This window comes from Lycium barbarum, chromosome 12 (genome assembly GCF_019175385.1).
Source record: "Lycium barbarum isolate Lr01 chromosome 12, ASM1917538v2, whole genome shotgun sequence".
Classification (NCBI taxonomy): Eukaryota; Viridiplantae; Streptophyta; class Magnoliopsida; order Solanales; family Solanaceae; genus Lycium; species Lycium barbarum.
In genome coordinates, this window is record NC_083348.1 from 95,543,760 (window position 1) to 95,557,302 (window position 13,543).

The following is a 13,543-nucleotide window of genomic DNA, read 5'->3' on the forward strand; positions in this document are numbered from 1 at the left end:
ATATGACTTTTTTTTTTTTAGTTAATTAAAAAAAGAATGATACATTTCTATATTTAGTAACAACTCAACTTTATGAAATAATTTCTAGCCACACAAATTTTTATGATTTGTTTTAGATCACAAGTTTCAAAAATCTTCCATTGTTACTTAAACTTCGAGTCAAGGCAAACGCATTCATGGAGGTACTCCCTCCGTTCCATAATAAGTGTCATCTTAGTCAAATTTTTTTATCTCATAATAAGTGTCATCAGAGGAGGACCCGTGATTTTGACGCAAAGGGGGCACTAATGACCAATGCCTTAATCTTGACAAGTCAATTGTTACTGTGCGTGTAACTTTTTGAAAACTTAATAATTATGATAAGATATTAGTAAAATAACATAAAGTATAAACTTCAATATTGGAAGAAGGAGAATGTATTTAGAATAGGAAAAGATTTGATTTAGGGCTTCTTCTTCTTTTTTTTTTTTTTTTTTTGGTGTGTGTGTTGTGTGGTGGTGGTGGGGGGGGGGGGGGGGGAGCGGGGTTGAAGGGAGGACTAAAGAATAAAAAATAAAAAAAGTATGTGGGTTTATTAATTTATTTGTAGAGAATCTACAAAACAAATTCAACAAAAAGTAGAAACTAAATTGTTGTAGCTAGACTCGAACTTAGGTTTCAGGCAAGGACATAAGAAGCCCAACAACTAATTGCACCAAAGTAGTGGATATATCTTAGGGGTCATTTTAAATATACATACGATTTTACTATGTATACACCATACATATACAATGCTTTTTCGAGGTTAGAGCTGGCACGTGACCCCCTCCTAATAGGGTGGGTCCGCCTCTGAGTGTTACCTTAGGAAATTAAAATATAAATTTGCTAGTTTTTTTCAATTCTATCCTGAACAATAAAAGTAACATCTAAATGGTGATTGAAAAAGCTACATAGTAACTTGGTATTACTGGATTCACAATGTCAAAAGGTTTACTTCTTGTGTCTGCTCTAATCAAGAGGTTAAAGTAATTTATTTTTTTATATAAAGCTAATTTAGTAAACTTCATATTACATTATTAATTTTTTTAATATGCGTGATTTTGATTAAGATAGATAAGTATTTATTATGAGACGGACGAAGTATATTATTAAAGTGAAATAGCAGTCACGACGATGGGTTCTGACGCGCATTTAGTGTCCCATCTCAGCCCCTAAAACGGACCACCACCCAATGCATTAGCCTTTCGACGAGGAGCGATTCACGTGCCACATGGACAATCACTCTTTTCTTATTTCAAAAAGAATTTAAAGAAGACGAAGTGGGTGGGTGACCCAGGTAACCGGTAAGATCGCACTGAATTCACGAATGAGTTATGAAGAAAATGAAGCCAGGGACATAATTAAACCGGGAGAAAGTGGCATAAGTGATGCACTTATATTCCCAACCCTAGAACCCATGCACGTAATCAACATTGCAGTAAATTAGAAAAAGGCTGAGGGTAAAATTATTTGACACTAATTACTCCCTGACCTCATCCTTATTTTTTCACTAATAATGCGGAGCTCCAAGAAAAGCTAGCTACTCTTAGGAGTAATAATATTTTTACATCCTCTGTTTTATAATTGGAGACTTTTTTCTTATCAAATATGGACTAATTTAATATTTAGAAGCTGATTAATTTTGACTTGCTTTAATTAGTCTCACATGAAGACAAATAAGTAACTTTAATTGTACTAATAACGGTTTTGTTTGTAGGTTGTACTAGGACACAATTTGGTTGAAATTTAAAAAATATTTCTGTGGATGATTAATTTTATCATTAAGATAAATTTAATTATTTCGTTCACTATTATCCTTACTCTAATAAATGTGGAGAGATTTTAATGTAGTGAAAATAAAATAATAATGTTAATAAAGATCAAAGAATAAGTAAAGATAATTAGGTTAAATTATTCTTTTAAGGAGCATATAATAGAGAGAAAAGGACAAAAATGGTCCCTTAACTATGATAGTAGGTTCAAAATAGTCCCTTAACTATGCACTTAACGGTTTTAGTCCTTTAAGTTTGTTACAAGTTAACAAAAACGGTCCCTTAACTATGAGAGTAGGTTCAAAATAGTCCCTTAACTATGCACTTAACGGTTTTGGTCCTTTAAGTTTGCCATAAGTTGACAGTTTTAGTCTCGACAAAATATTCATCGAACTCTATTTGTTAGATTTGACGAGAACTATGAAAAAAAGGGGAAAATTAGTGAGAACTCTAGATCGGTCAAATAACTCGGGACAAAACCGACGGACGTTAGTCGGTTATAGGATGGACTTCCACGCATTTTTCCTCAAAAATAACCGATGGACTTCCGTTGGTTTTCGTAAAAAATAATAAAAAAAAATAGTGTCCCTCGATTTTATCCATCGGTTTCCGTCCATTGTTTTTCTCGCTTGTTTTTGGTAGTGACAACTTTTTTAGTTTCTGCTATTTCTAATTTATTTCTAAAGTCTAGTGTATTTTATTTAGTCGATGGATTCCTTCAGTTTTAATCGATAGAGTCCGTCGGTCTTTGTGTTTCAAGACACCTCATAGTTAAGGGACCATTTTTGTTAACTTATAACAAACTTAAAGGACTAAAACCGTTAAGTGCATAGTTAAGGGACTATTTTGAACCTACTATTATAGTTAAGGGATCATTTTTGTCCTTTTCTCTATAATAGACAAATATAACAAGTAAAGTAGACTGGGAGGAGTAGTAATTAAGTACATTAAAATAAAGATAGTTTACCCACTAAGAGCCCGTTTGGATTGGCTTATAAGCTGTTTTCAGCTTTTTTGAGTGTTTGGCTGGCCAGCTTAAAGTCATTTTATGCTTAAAATAAGCTCAAAAAAATAATTGAACTCATTTAACTTAGTTTATCTAAAACAGCTTATAAGCCAAAAAAAATAAGTTGGACTACCCCAACTTATTTTTTTCAGCTTATAAGCTGCAAACAGCTTTAAGCTGTAAGCCAATCCAAACGGGCTCTAAGCCAATTCCCTCCTCAAAAGGCAAATATTCTACGATGATGAGGGGATTAATTTGACCATAATAAGATTAGAGATTGATTTGATATTTTTATCTGGTGGTCGCCGGTGGGTTGGCTGGCCATACAGAAGGTGCAATTCCCCATGCATGAGAAGGGCAATTGATCGACAAACCGACCGTCAGTCGGAGCTAAAGGCGTTGAAAATGAAATTTTGGGAAGGTCAGGGGGAGGGAAGAAGAACACGTGATAGAGGAACAGAACTGTCACTGACATATAGAGGGTCCAAAATACTGTATACTGTAGGCACTGCTTATTGCTTAATCGTCAAATCCATCAATCAAACTATCTGTGATTCTTATCTCATTTTGGGAAAGGTTCCTACCTCATTTATTATACCCCTACTACACTATTCGTACACCTTCAGAGGTTACCTTTGTCTATGTCTCCTACTTTAATTTAGCGGAAAAGGTCCAAAAATATCTCTAACGTATGAAAAATGGCTTATAAATACCGTTCATCCATCTATTGATTCAAAAATACTCCTCCATCCACCTATTTGGTCCAAAAATACCCCCAACCTATTTTTTTGGCTCAAGAATACCCCTCAAACGAAAAAAAATAATTATTTTCCTATTTCATTTTTATATAAATGAAATACAAAATATATATATATATATATATATATATATATTTATCCTATATATATATATATATGTGTGTATGTATGTATTCCTATTTCGTTTTTATATAAACGAAATGAAAATAAAATTATTTTTCTATTTTTTTATATAAACGAAATACAAAACAAAAAAAATTATTTTCATATTTAGTTTTTTAATAAACGAAATACAAAAAAAAACTTACTATTTCGTAGATATACCAACGAAATGCAAATATATATTTTCCAATTTCGTTTTTATATGAACGAAATTAAAAAAAAAAATTATCCTATTTCGTTTTTTTATTCACGAAATGCAAAAAAAAAAAAAAAACATATTTCGTTGATTAATTCACGAAATGCAAAAAAAAAAAACAGTTTCGTTCATATTTGTTGAATAATTCACGAAATACAAAAAAACAAAATACAGTTTCGTTCATATTTGTTGAATAATTCACGAAATACAAAAAAAAAAATATCTGTTGCATTTCGTTAATTAACTAACGCAATGCAAAAAAATAAAAATATATTTGTTTCATTTCGCTTCAACTTGTTACAAAATGGGTTAGATTAAATGGGTGGGGTTTAATTTTTAAATTAAATAATATATGTATCCAATCAAAACAAGCCACGTGGCATTTTAAAATTGAAAAAATACCATCAAAATTAGGGTGTTAGTTTGAGGGGTATTCTTGAGCCAAAAAAATAGGTTAGGGGTATTTTTGGACCAAATAGGTGGATGGAGGGTATTTTTGGACCAATAGATGGATAGAGGATATTTGTGAGCCATTTCCCATACGTTAGGGGTATATTTGGACCTTTTCCGTTAATTTATCCATTTATTACTAGTTGTATTTACAACATATATATATATATATATATATATATATATATATATATATATATTCATGGATAATTCTCTTTTGAATATTTTAATACTACTTTTTCTCTCCCAATTTAATAACCTGTTTGGTCAAGTTTATTTTTTTTTCAAAAGTACTTATCTTATCAATAAGTGCTTATTTTAAAAAAAGTGAGGTGTTTGACCAAGCTTTTAGGAGAAAATAAGTGTTTTTGGAGAGTAACAGAAATAGTTTTTCAGAAGCTAAAAAAAACGACTTTTGCCGAAAAGCACTTTTTTGAAAAGTACTTTTGAGAAAAATACACATAAAAGCACTTTTTAAAAGCTTGGCTAAACATTAACTGCTGCTCAAAAGTACTTTTAAAAAAGTACTTTTTAAAATAAGTCGTTTTTAGAAGTTTGACCAAACAGGCTATAAGTGTTTTAGTTTGACTAGATAAAAAATTGAAGGAACGAAAGGACACTTTTGAATCTGGTGGTCCTAAATTAAACGTGTGTGTATACTAAAATATCATTTGAATCTCATGGTTTTAAACTTGTCATGTAAGATGCTTAAATTGTCAAATTAAAAAAAAAAACTGTCAACTTACTGTTGCAGAGGTAAGAGAGGATGACTATGAATGGTTTCGGGAGAGGTGATTAGACAGGACACGACACAACTTCAGTTTACCGAGGATATGATCTTAAATAAGAGGCTACATAGGACACTGATTAGGGTAGAAGACTAGTAGGTAGTTGAGCATTGTCTCGCTTATCCTTCCATACTAGTAGTCGTAGTATTACTTGATCTTGTAAATCCTTGTTGTTCAATTTTTGTTACCATATGTTGTTTCTTGTAGTTTGATTATCGTATTATTTTGTTGTAGTTACTGTTATTTTATTTTTTTTGAAATTTTTTGTCATTCTATTTTTAGTATCTTGTCGTGACATCTTCACTTCTATTATTTCTTTTCTCAAACTGCTTTGAAATGTTTTTTCTTGAGCTAAGGGTCTATCGGAAACAGCCTCTCCACCTCTCAAGGTAGGTGTGAGGTTTGCGTACACCCTCTCCAGACTTCATGACTTATGTTGTTACACTACGTATGTTGTTCTTGTTGTAACAATGCCCCCTCCACCCCCCCCCCCCCCCCCTCAAATCCCAATCCCTCGCTCTATTATCTTCTTGAAGTGAATCGCTTTATTCGTACTCGAAGTCTCAAATATACAACGGATGCAACTAATTATACTCTTCCACCGGAAGGTTTTTTTGAGCTACTAGGCTTGTGGAGAGGGCATGTTTAGCTAATTGACTCATGGGGAGAGAATTTTTCTTCCGAAAAACAGAACGGATGGAAAAGTTATTCTATTTTGAATAGTTTAGGAGTTTTTGTGATCCTTTTATCTCTATTAAAAAATAGTATTAATATAATAGCTAAACGACATATTTTGATCTGAAAACATCACATAAAGACTTAAATTCACCCTAAGATGCATTAAGATAGTTTGATTTTGGCAAAATACATCAAATCACACTTAAATTAAAATGCTGAGTTCACACTCAAACTATACATGAGACCTATTACACACCTAAACATCTTAAAAGTGAATTTAATATCACCCTAAAAGCTGATGTGACAAAAAAATATATAATTAATAAATAGGCGAGTGAAGTAGTAAAAAAAAATTAATAAAAATTATTTTTTTCAACTATTCTTCTCCATTTCACCACCACCACTACCACCCCGAACCACCCAAACCGCCTCTCCTCCTCCTCCTCCAGACCACCCCCATCAGCCAAACTCTTCTTATTTTTCATTTAACTACCACACCCCAACCCCCATCTTCTCTTCCACCCTCACGCTACCTCCACCGCCATGCCTCCCCTGCACTTCTCCTCCACCTTCACACCACACAACCCCCAAACCCTTCGCCTTCTTCATTCTTTGAACGGGTTGGATGATTCAATAGTAGGTCTCAAAGTGGGGTCACACTGGTGGTGAAATTGGAGGAGGAATAAGAAATTGGTTGAGCCATTATGGTGGTACTGGTGGTGTTTTGATTTTTGGTGAGGGATTTGGTGGTAGATGGTGAAATTTATGAGTAATTGTGATTTTTGGTGGTGGTAAGTTGTGGGTTTGGTGGTGGGTGGTCAACTCGCTGGTGGTGATTTAGCGGTTTTGATTGTAGTGGTGATGTGATTTTGGTGGTGAATTCACCTATTGATGATGAATTTGGATATGGTGGCAATGGTTGTGGCATGATCCCGGTGGTGGATTTGGTTAGTGGCGGGTTGGCAGCAATTGTGGTTTAACGGTGGGATGGTTTAGTGATGAAGGAGATATAATTATTGGAGGATTTTAATGGTTAATTAGGGATTAATTAGTGTAAATATAATTAACAAAAGAAAAATCAAATGAATAAAGAAAAAGAAAAGAATATAAAATTAAAATTTAGTAGATTTCCAACGTGGCGGCGAGTGTGTAACACCTCCCCTTGTGCAACTGGTTGTATGTGCATCAGGGTGGTATTAAATTCACTTTTAAAATGTGAGGTGTATAATAGATCGCCTGTATAGTTTGAGTGTGAACTTGATATTTTGGGTATAATTTAATTGTGATTTGATATATTTTGCCTTTTGTCTTAATGATTGGATTGCATCCTAGGTTAATAAAATTATGTCAAATATTTTTGAAATGTTTTATGATGAAAGAACTTTATATGCTAAGTTGGAAAGGTCTGACCTCACCACAGGGTCCACAACAAACACAGATCATCAATAATGAGACATAACAAAAGGTTGGGTCAATCTCATTTGTCAAAGCTGGAAATTAAAGCCTCCAAACCAACCATAGAGTTGATAGCAAAGTCAGAATCCTAACAGGAGATTCAGAAAAATGTAAAAATGATTTACCTTAAAGCTTACTGAATATTTTGAGGATTCTATTTTACACTATTTATTTATATGAAAAAGTTAATTTAAAATTCTATTTACACAGTATATTCGGCAGAAATTTATGCACCAGTGAGCTGGGTCAGATTGGTAGAATGTAGGGTCTTGTTTTGCAGGCTATATTAGTACTACTAATTTATTACTAGCTTTTTATTGGTCGATTGTACTAGTTACTATTGCGCCTCAAGCGTCTATGGAATTAAATTACAGTGGGGTGTATAAATAGTTCCATTAATTCATCTTTACTAAACAAAATTATTATTGCCCATTATGGCCATTACTCCATCTACCTCTAAAGTGTACTGCATTTTACATGATATGTAGATAATAATTAGGACTGATGGTCCTGGTTCAATGTACGTTAATATCTATATATAATATAAAGTTAGACATATACAAGGTGATGTGACATCTCTCTGTGACTATCAGTCTTATTTATTTTTTTTCTCCTTTTTTTGATATTTTTTCCTTCATTTATCTACATAATTTATTAACTAATTAGATTAGCAAAAGCCTCATAAATTAAAATATCCCTTTACAATAGTTTAACCCACGTAGCAATAAAGTACAAATAGTCTTCTGCTTCAGCCCACGTTATAGTAATATTAATTGATACATTAAATTTATTTGCACTAAAGTCCTAAGCCGATTTTCATCACAATCCATTTTTTTATTACTTAATTTTTCCTCTCCTCCATAATTACTTATTTATGTAGAGTTTTGAATAGGATAAGCTTGGAAACGGTAAAATATGGAAGGTCCACATTTATAATACCTTTAATTCTCATTAAAAATTTTTACTCTACCTTCTGTTTAAATTTACGAGTCCAGAACTAAAATGGCTCAAAAAAAAATATTTTGAACCAAAATAACCCAACAAAAAAAACAGTTACATATATGCCTTTAGCGCAGTAAATTACTGCGCTATAGTGCCTCCTCTTTTTTTTTCGGCCCTTTTGGTTTAACCCTTCTTCCATTACACTTTTTAACATATTTTGACCATAGATTAATCATGCTCCGGGATCCCGAAACTTCAATATTTTATATAGAACCCTACTTATTTTTGTGCGATTAATAAGGTAGGATCAACACATCAAGGATAAGAAAACCTTCGGATGACCGTTTTAGTGGTTGAAAAGTGCTCGAACGCCATTTTCGTCTGAAGGCTTGGTGTCATCAGCTTTAAGTTCTTTACGAATATTTAAACTTATTCATTAATAATTAATTTTTTTTAGTCAAAATGGCAGCATTCACAAAAAAAAAAAAAAAAAAAAATTGCATCATTCATTCATAACCTTGAGTGGATGAAAATACTTAACATACTAATTAATGAGAAAGCCAAACTTTTTAAAATACAAATTTAACTAGGTAAGACTAAAATCACAAAAAACATTCATCAATTAATTCCCTTGAGTTGATCTTCCGCTACCACCGCTAGATGTGCCACCACCGCCAGATGTACTTCCACCACGAAAGTTTCCTCCACCACGAGAGGTACTTCCACCGCGAGATGTAGTTTGACCACCATGCCGTAAGGGACACTTGCGCTTATCATGACCAACATAATTGCAAAATGAGCATTTTCGAGTGTATCTCCCCAGTGGAACATCCATTTCATTATAAATACGCGAGTATGCACTTTTTCTGAATTTACGGATAAATGCTTTATTTGCAACCATTGAAAATGGATCCGGTGGCCAATAACTCTCACTGCCAAGTGGGTAGAACCTTCCAGCATACGTTCTTGCATAATTTTCAACTGTATATTCCTCAGCCATGTACGAGGAGGCGTTCTTTCCCATTGTGATAAAACATTTGAAGGCATGAGAACATGGCATGTGATATGATTGCCACTTGCCGCATGTGCATGTTCTTGGAATCTCACAAATTGTGTGGACGTTACCTCCTTTACCTTGGTGCACACTTGTTGTGAGTTCAAATATGCGCTCTGCAGGGTTGTACTCCATCCGGTCATGTTTCTGAGCCTTATATTTGTGGTACTCGAACAGTTGTGACGGTTTTGGCATCCACCTTAGACCTTCTGCTGCATATGCTTTGGCCTCTTTTGATCTAGTGACAAACCGCTCCACAACCTGCTTAAATGTCATTCTCACCATTGCGGTGACCGGTAGTCCGCGTGCAGATTTCAACAAGCCATTGAATGACTCAGAGATATTTGTTGTCAGCATACCCCATCGCCTACCTTCATCCTGGTGTAATGTCCATTTGTCTTTATCAATTGCATTCAACCAGTAGAAGGCTTCCTCATTCGCTCGCCTAATAATGTTCATCTGCAGGTTAAACTTGTTCTCCTGATGCTCTGTTGCAGCCGCCCACATCTAATTGCAAAGTGTTGGGATTCGATATGCCTTTTGGAAGTTTGCCTTCAAATGCCTTAAACAATAACGATGGTAGGCAAACGGTGGCTGCCACCCCTGCAAGTTGAACATATTGTGCAATATGCCAGCATTTCTGTCTGATATCACACAGATTCCCATGCGATCCTTAATAACGTGTTGCCTTAAGTAGTCCAAAAACATACCCCGCGTACTAATGCTCTCATTAGCTGCAATTGCAAAAGCTAGAGGGAATATAGCTCCATTTGCATCCATTCCAACTGCTATTAACAGCTTTATGTCATACTTCCGTACACATGTGTTCCATCAATTGATATTACAGGCCGACAATGAGGAAAACCATCAATGCATGGTTTGAATGCCCAAAACACAAAATCAAAAATATGACCGGGCACACCAGGTTTCGATTTGAGCTTCCATTCAAAAACAGTACCATGATTGAAGTGTTGTAGAGCCGCCATGTATCTCGGCAACTTCTTGAAAGAGCCCTCCCAATTGCCGTAGACTATCTCATGTGCACGCCTACGCCCAAGATACTCCTTCCTCCTAGTAACAGTTTTGCTATATACTTTTAGGACGACTGTAATACAATCTTTAATAGGGTACCTGAAAAAGTTGAAATATCAGCATATAGCCACGAGGAACATTATATTAACACCAAAAATAAAATGAACATAGGCGAAGGGGATACCTTGGGATTTTTGCAATGTCGGCAACTAACACACGAGCAATCATATTGGTATCTAGATTGCAATGATCATCTGGGAGGTCACCCATATCACAAGTGTGCTTTGTGTAGAACTTTGAAATAGTCCACATCTTTTCAGCAGTTTCCTTACCACGGAGCATCCATTCGCAGCCTTGATATTTTCGCTTGCAGACCAATCGCCAAATTTTTCGTGTGGAATCGTCAACTTTAAACTCCCTCATCCCCTGGATGCAATAAATCTTAACAGCCCTTTGCAATGATTTTTTCGAGCTGAAAATCATCCTTTTTTTAATATGAGCTTTTTGTTTTAAAAGATCCATTGGCTCTTTCCACAAACTTACCCGAATATGATCATCATCCCTAGTAAAGACAAAAGTATCTAGGCGACCTTAAAGATGATCAAGATAGGGGATCTCATCGGAATGCCACTGAATCGACGTCGACTCTTGCTGTTGAAATTGGCTTTGCGGCTGAACCGGAGGCGACTCTTGTTGTTGAAATGGTTGTTGTGAATTCAGTTCCTCCGCGTGTGCCGGACTGTCCATCATGTCTTGCAACAGTTCTACTTGATGTTGAGGATTAGTTCCAACCTCAATCTCATCGTCGCTTTGCTCATCGTCACTGTCATCCGCATTAGGTATTTCCTCACTATCGCTAGATGATGTCACTATATAATTCGGATAATCCGGACCATCTATAGCAGACCTTTGCCTATAATTTGGTGCAACCACCACATTATCCATACATAAGAAATTAGGGTGTTTTAATTACCACACATTAAATAACACTATTGATGTTAAAAAAAATAGACATACCGATAGTAATCAACTGCACCAAAACTTGAGGAAGGACCGTCGCTTTTAGTTGTTGGATAGGCTGAGGATGTTCCAACCTGATTCCTCCATCCCGATTGAGGAGACCGTCCGATATGATCCATATCAGGTGTATAACCCCTAAATAATATAATCGACATCATTAGTAGCATTCAAGTGCCACTACACATAATAATAATAATAATAATAATAATAATAATAATAATAATATTGTAAAAACTGAAACGTAATTCCTTCATGAATAAAAATAAAATTACTTTCAAATAGAGAAATAATAAAATATGATAATTTTGATACATAGGACAAAAGACCAATGACAAGTGAAAATTCACAATTCGGTTATGTATTCTTAAAAGAAATATTAAGTGATATTCACCCTCACGATGTTCTCATATAGTAAATATGCAATACTACGACTTGTTATTTGAGTTATACCCAATCTTCTTATTTCGGTAAATGAAAAATTATTAAGTATCAATCATTTGTTAAAGAATTATGAGGGTCAACGGTTTTAATTAAGGAATTTGACATATAATTGTGTAAGAACTGTTAGGCGAGCCCCGAGCGTTGGGCGTTAGGCGTGTTTAGGGCGTACAATCGGGCGCTTAAGGTGTAAGCCTCGCAGGAATTAAGCCCTGCACGTGAGCCCTCGGGCATTTTGCTAGTGCCCCGCCCCGAGGCGAGCCCCGAGGCGAGTCCCAGAACTGTCTTTTAAAACACTGGCCGAGAATAGTCACATCGGCTTGCCGAATTAGAACATCTTGTTCGTGACTTGGAAAATCTCAACGCTCCATCCCAACAAGGTACTCCTTAACCATGCCTCAAGTAGGTCCAGAAACTTGCGAGCTTGCCGTGCAAAGGATTAGAAAAGAAAACAACAGAATGCTGGCAAGACGATGTAGATTTTACATGCTATAGTTGGCCAAAGAACAAGCATCATCAACCGGTAGAGAACTATCTGCTACTGAAAAAAAATGTGTCTTAAGAAACCGCCAATATTTTTCTGAGGACGACATTGAGGACTTGTACTCTGATGATGATTAAGAATGTTTTTTGTGATTTTAGTCTTACCTAGTTAAATTTGTATTTTAAAAAGTTTGGTTTTCTCATTAATTAGTATGTTAAGTATTTTCATCCAGTCAAGGTTATGAATGAATGATGCAATTTAATTAATTTTTTTTTTTATGAATGCTGCCATTTTGACTAAAAAAAATTAATTATTAATGAACAAGTTTAAATATTCGTAAAGAACTTAAAGCTGATGACACCAAGCCTTCAAACGAAAATGGCGTTCGAGCACTTTTCAACCACTAAAACGGCCATCCGAAGGTTTTCTTATCCTTGATGTGTTGATCCTACCTTATTAATCGCACAAAAATAAGTAGGGTTCTATATAAAATATTGAAGTTTCGGGGTCCCGAAACATGATTAATCTATAGTCAAAATACGTTAAAAAGTGTAATGGAAGAAGGGTTAACCAAAAGGGACGAAAAAAAAAAGAGGAGGCACTATAGCGCAGTAAATTACTGCGCTAAAGGCATATATGTAACTGTTTTTTTTTTGTTGAGTTATTTTGGTTCAAAATGTTTTTTTTTTGGGCCATTTTGTTTCCGGACTCTAAATTTACACACGCAGCCAAATTCTTTAAGCTGGCCTATTGTTTCGTATCTCTTTTCATTTTTGATTTTCTAAAGCTACTAGCAGAGTGGAAACCATCGTGCCCTCTCTTAAGATATAATTACTAAGATTTAATTTTCAGTCTTTTCCTTCAATATATCCATAGACTTATCAGTTCGATTACTCATTATTGTAGTTATTTTATAAAACTACTCTACTGTATAATTGCAATTGGATCTTTTATGATGTTGCTTATTGAGATTCTTTAGTCATTTAAGATTGTAAATTTTCTCCATCATGATAGAATACGTCTGTTTCTCACATATTTTGTAAACATTTTCTAAAAGGGTTTTATAATATAGCATGAAGATTCCATATATTGCTTTAAAGTTTTAGATTGAATAGTCAATTGAACTTCAAGGAAAGTGTCGATTTTAAATTTACACACACACACACACAAAGTCAAATTCTTTCAGCTATAATATCGATCGCTTCGTCTTTTTTTCGTTTTCGATTTTCTTTTGCACATTTTAGTAATTTTGTTTGGAACCTGCATATTTCATTTTATACACATTGTTTT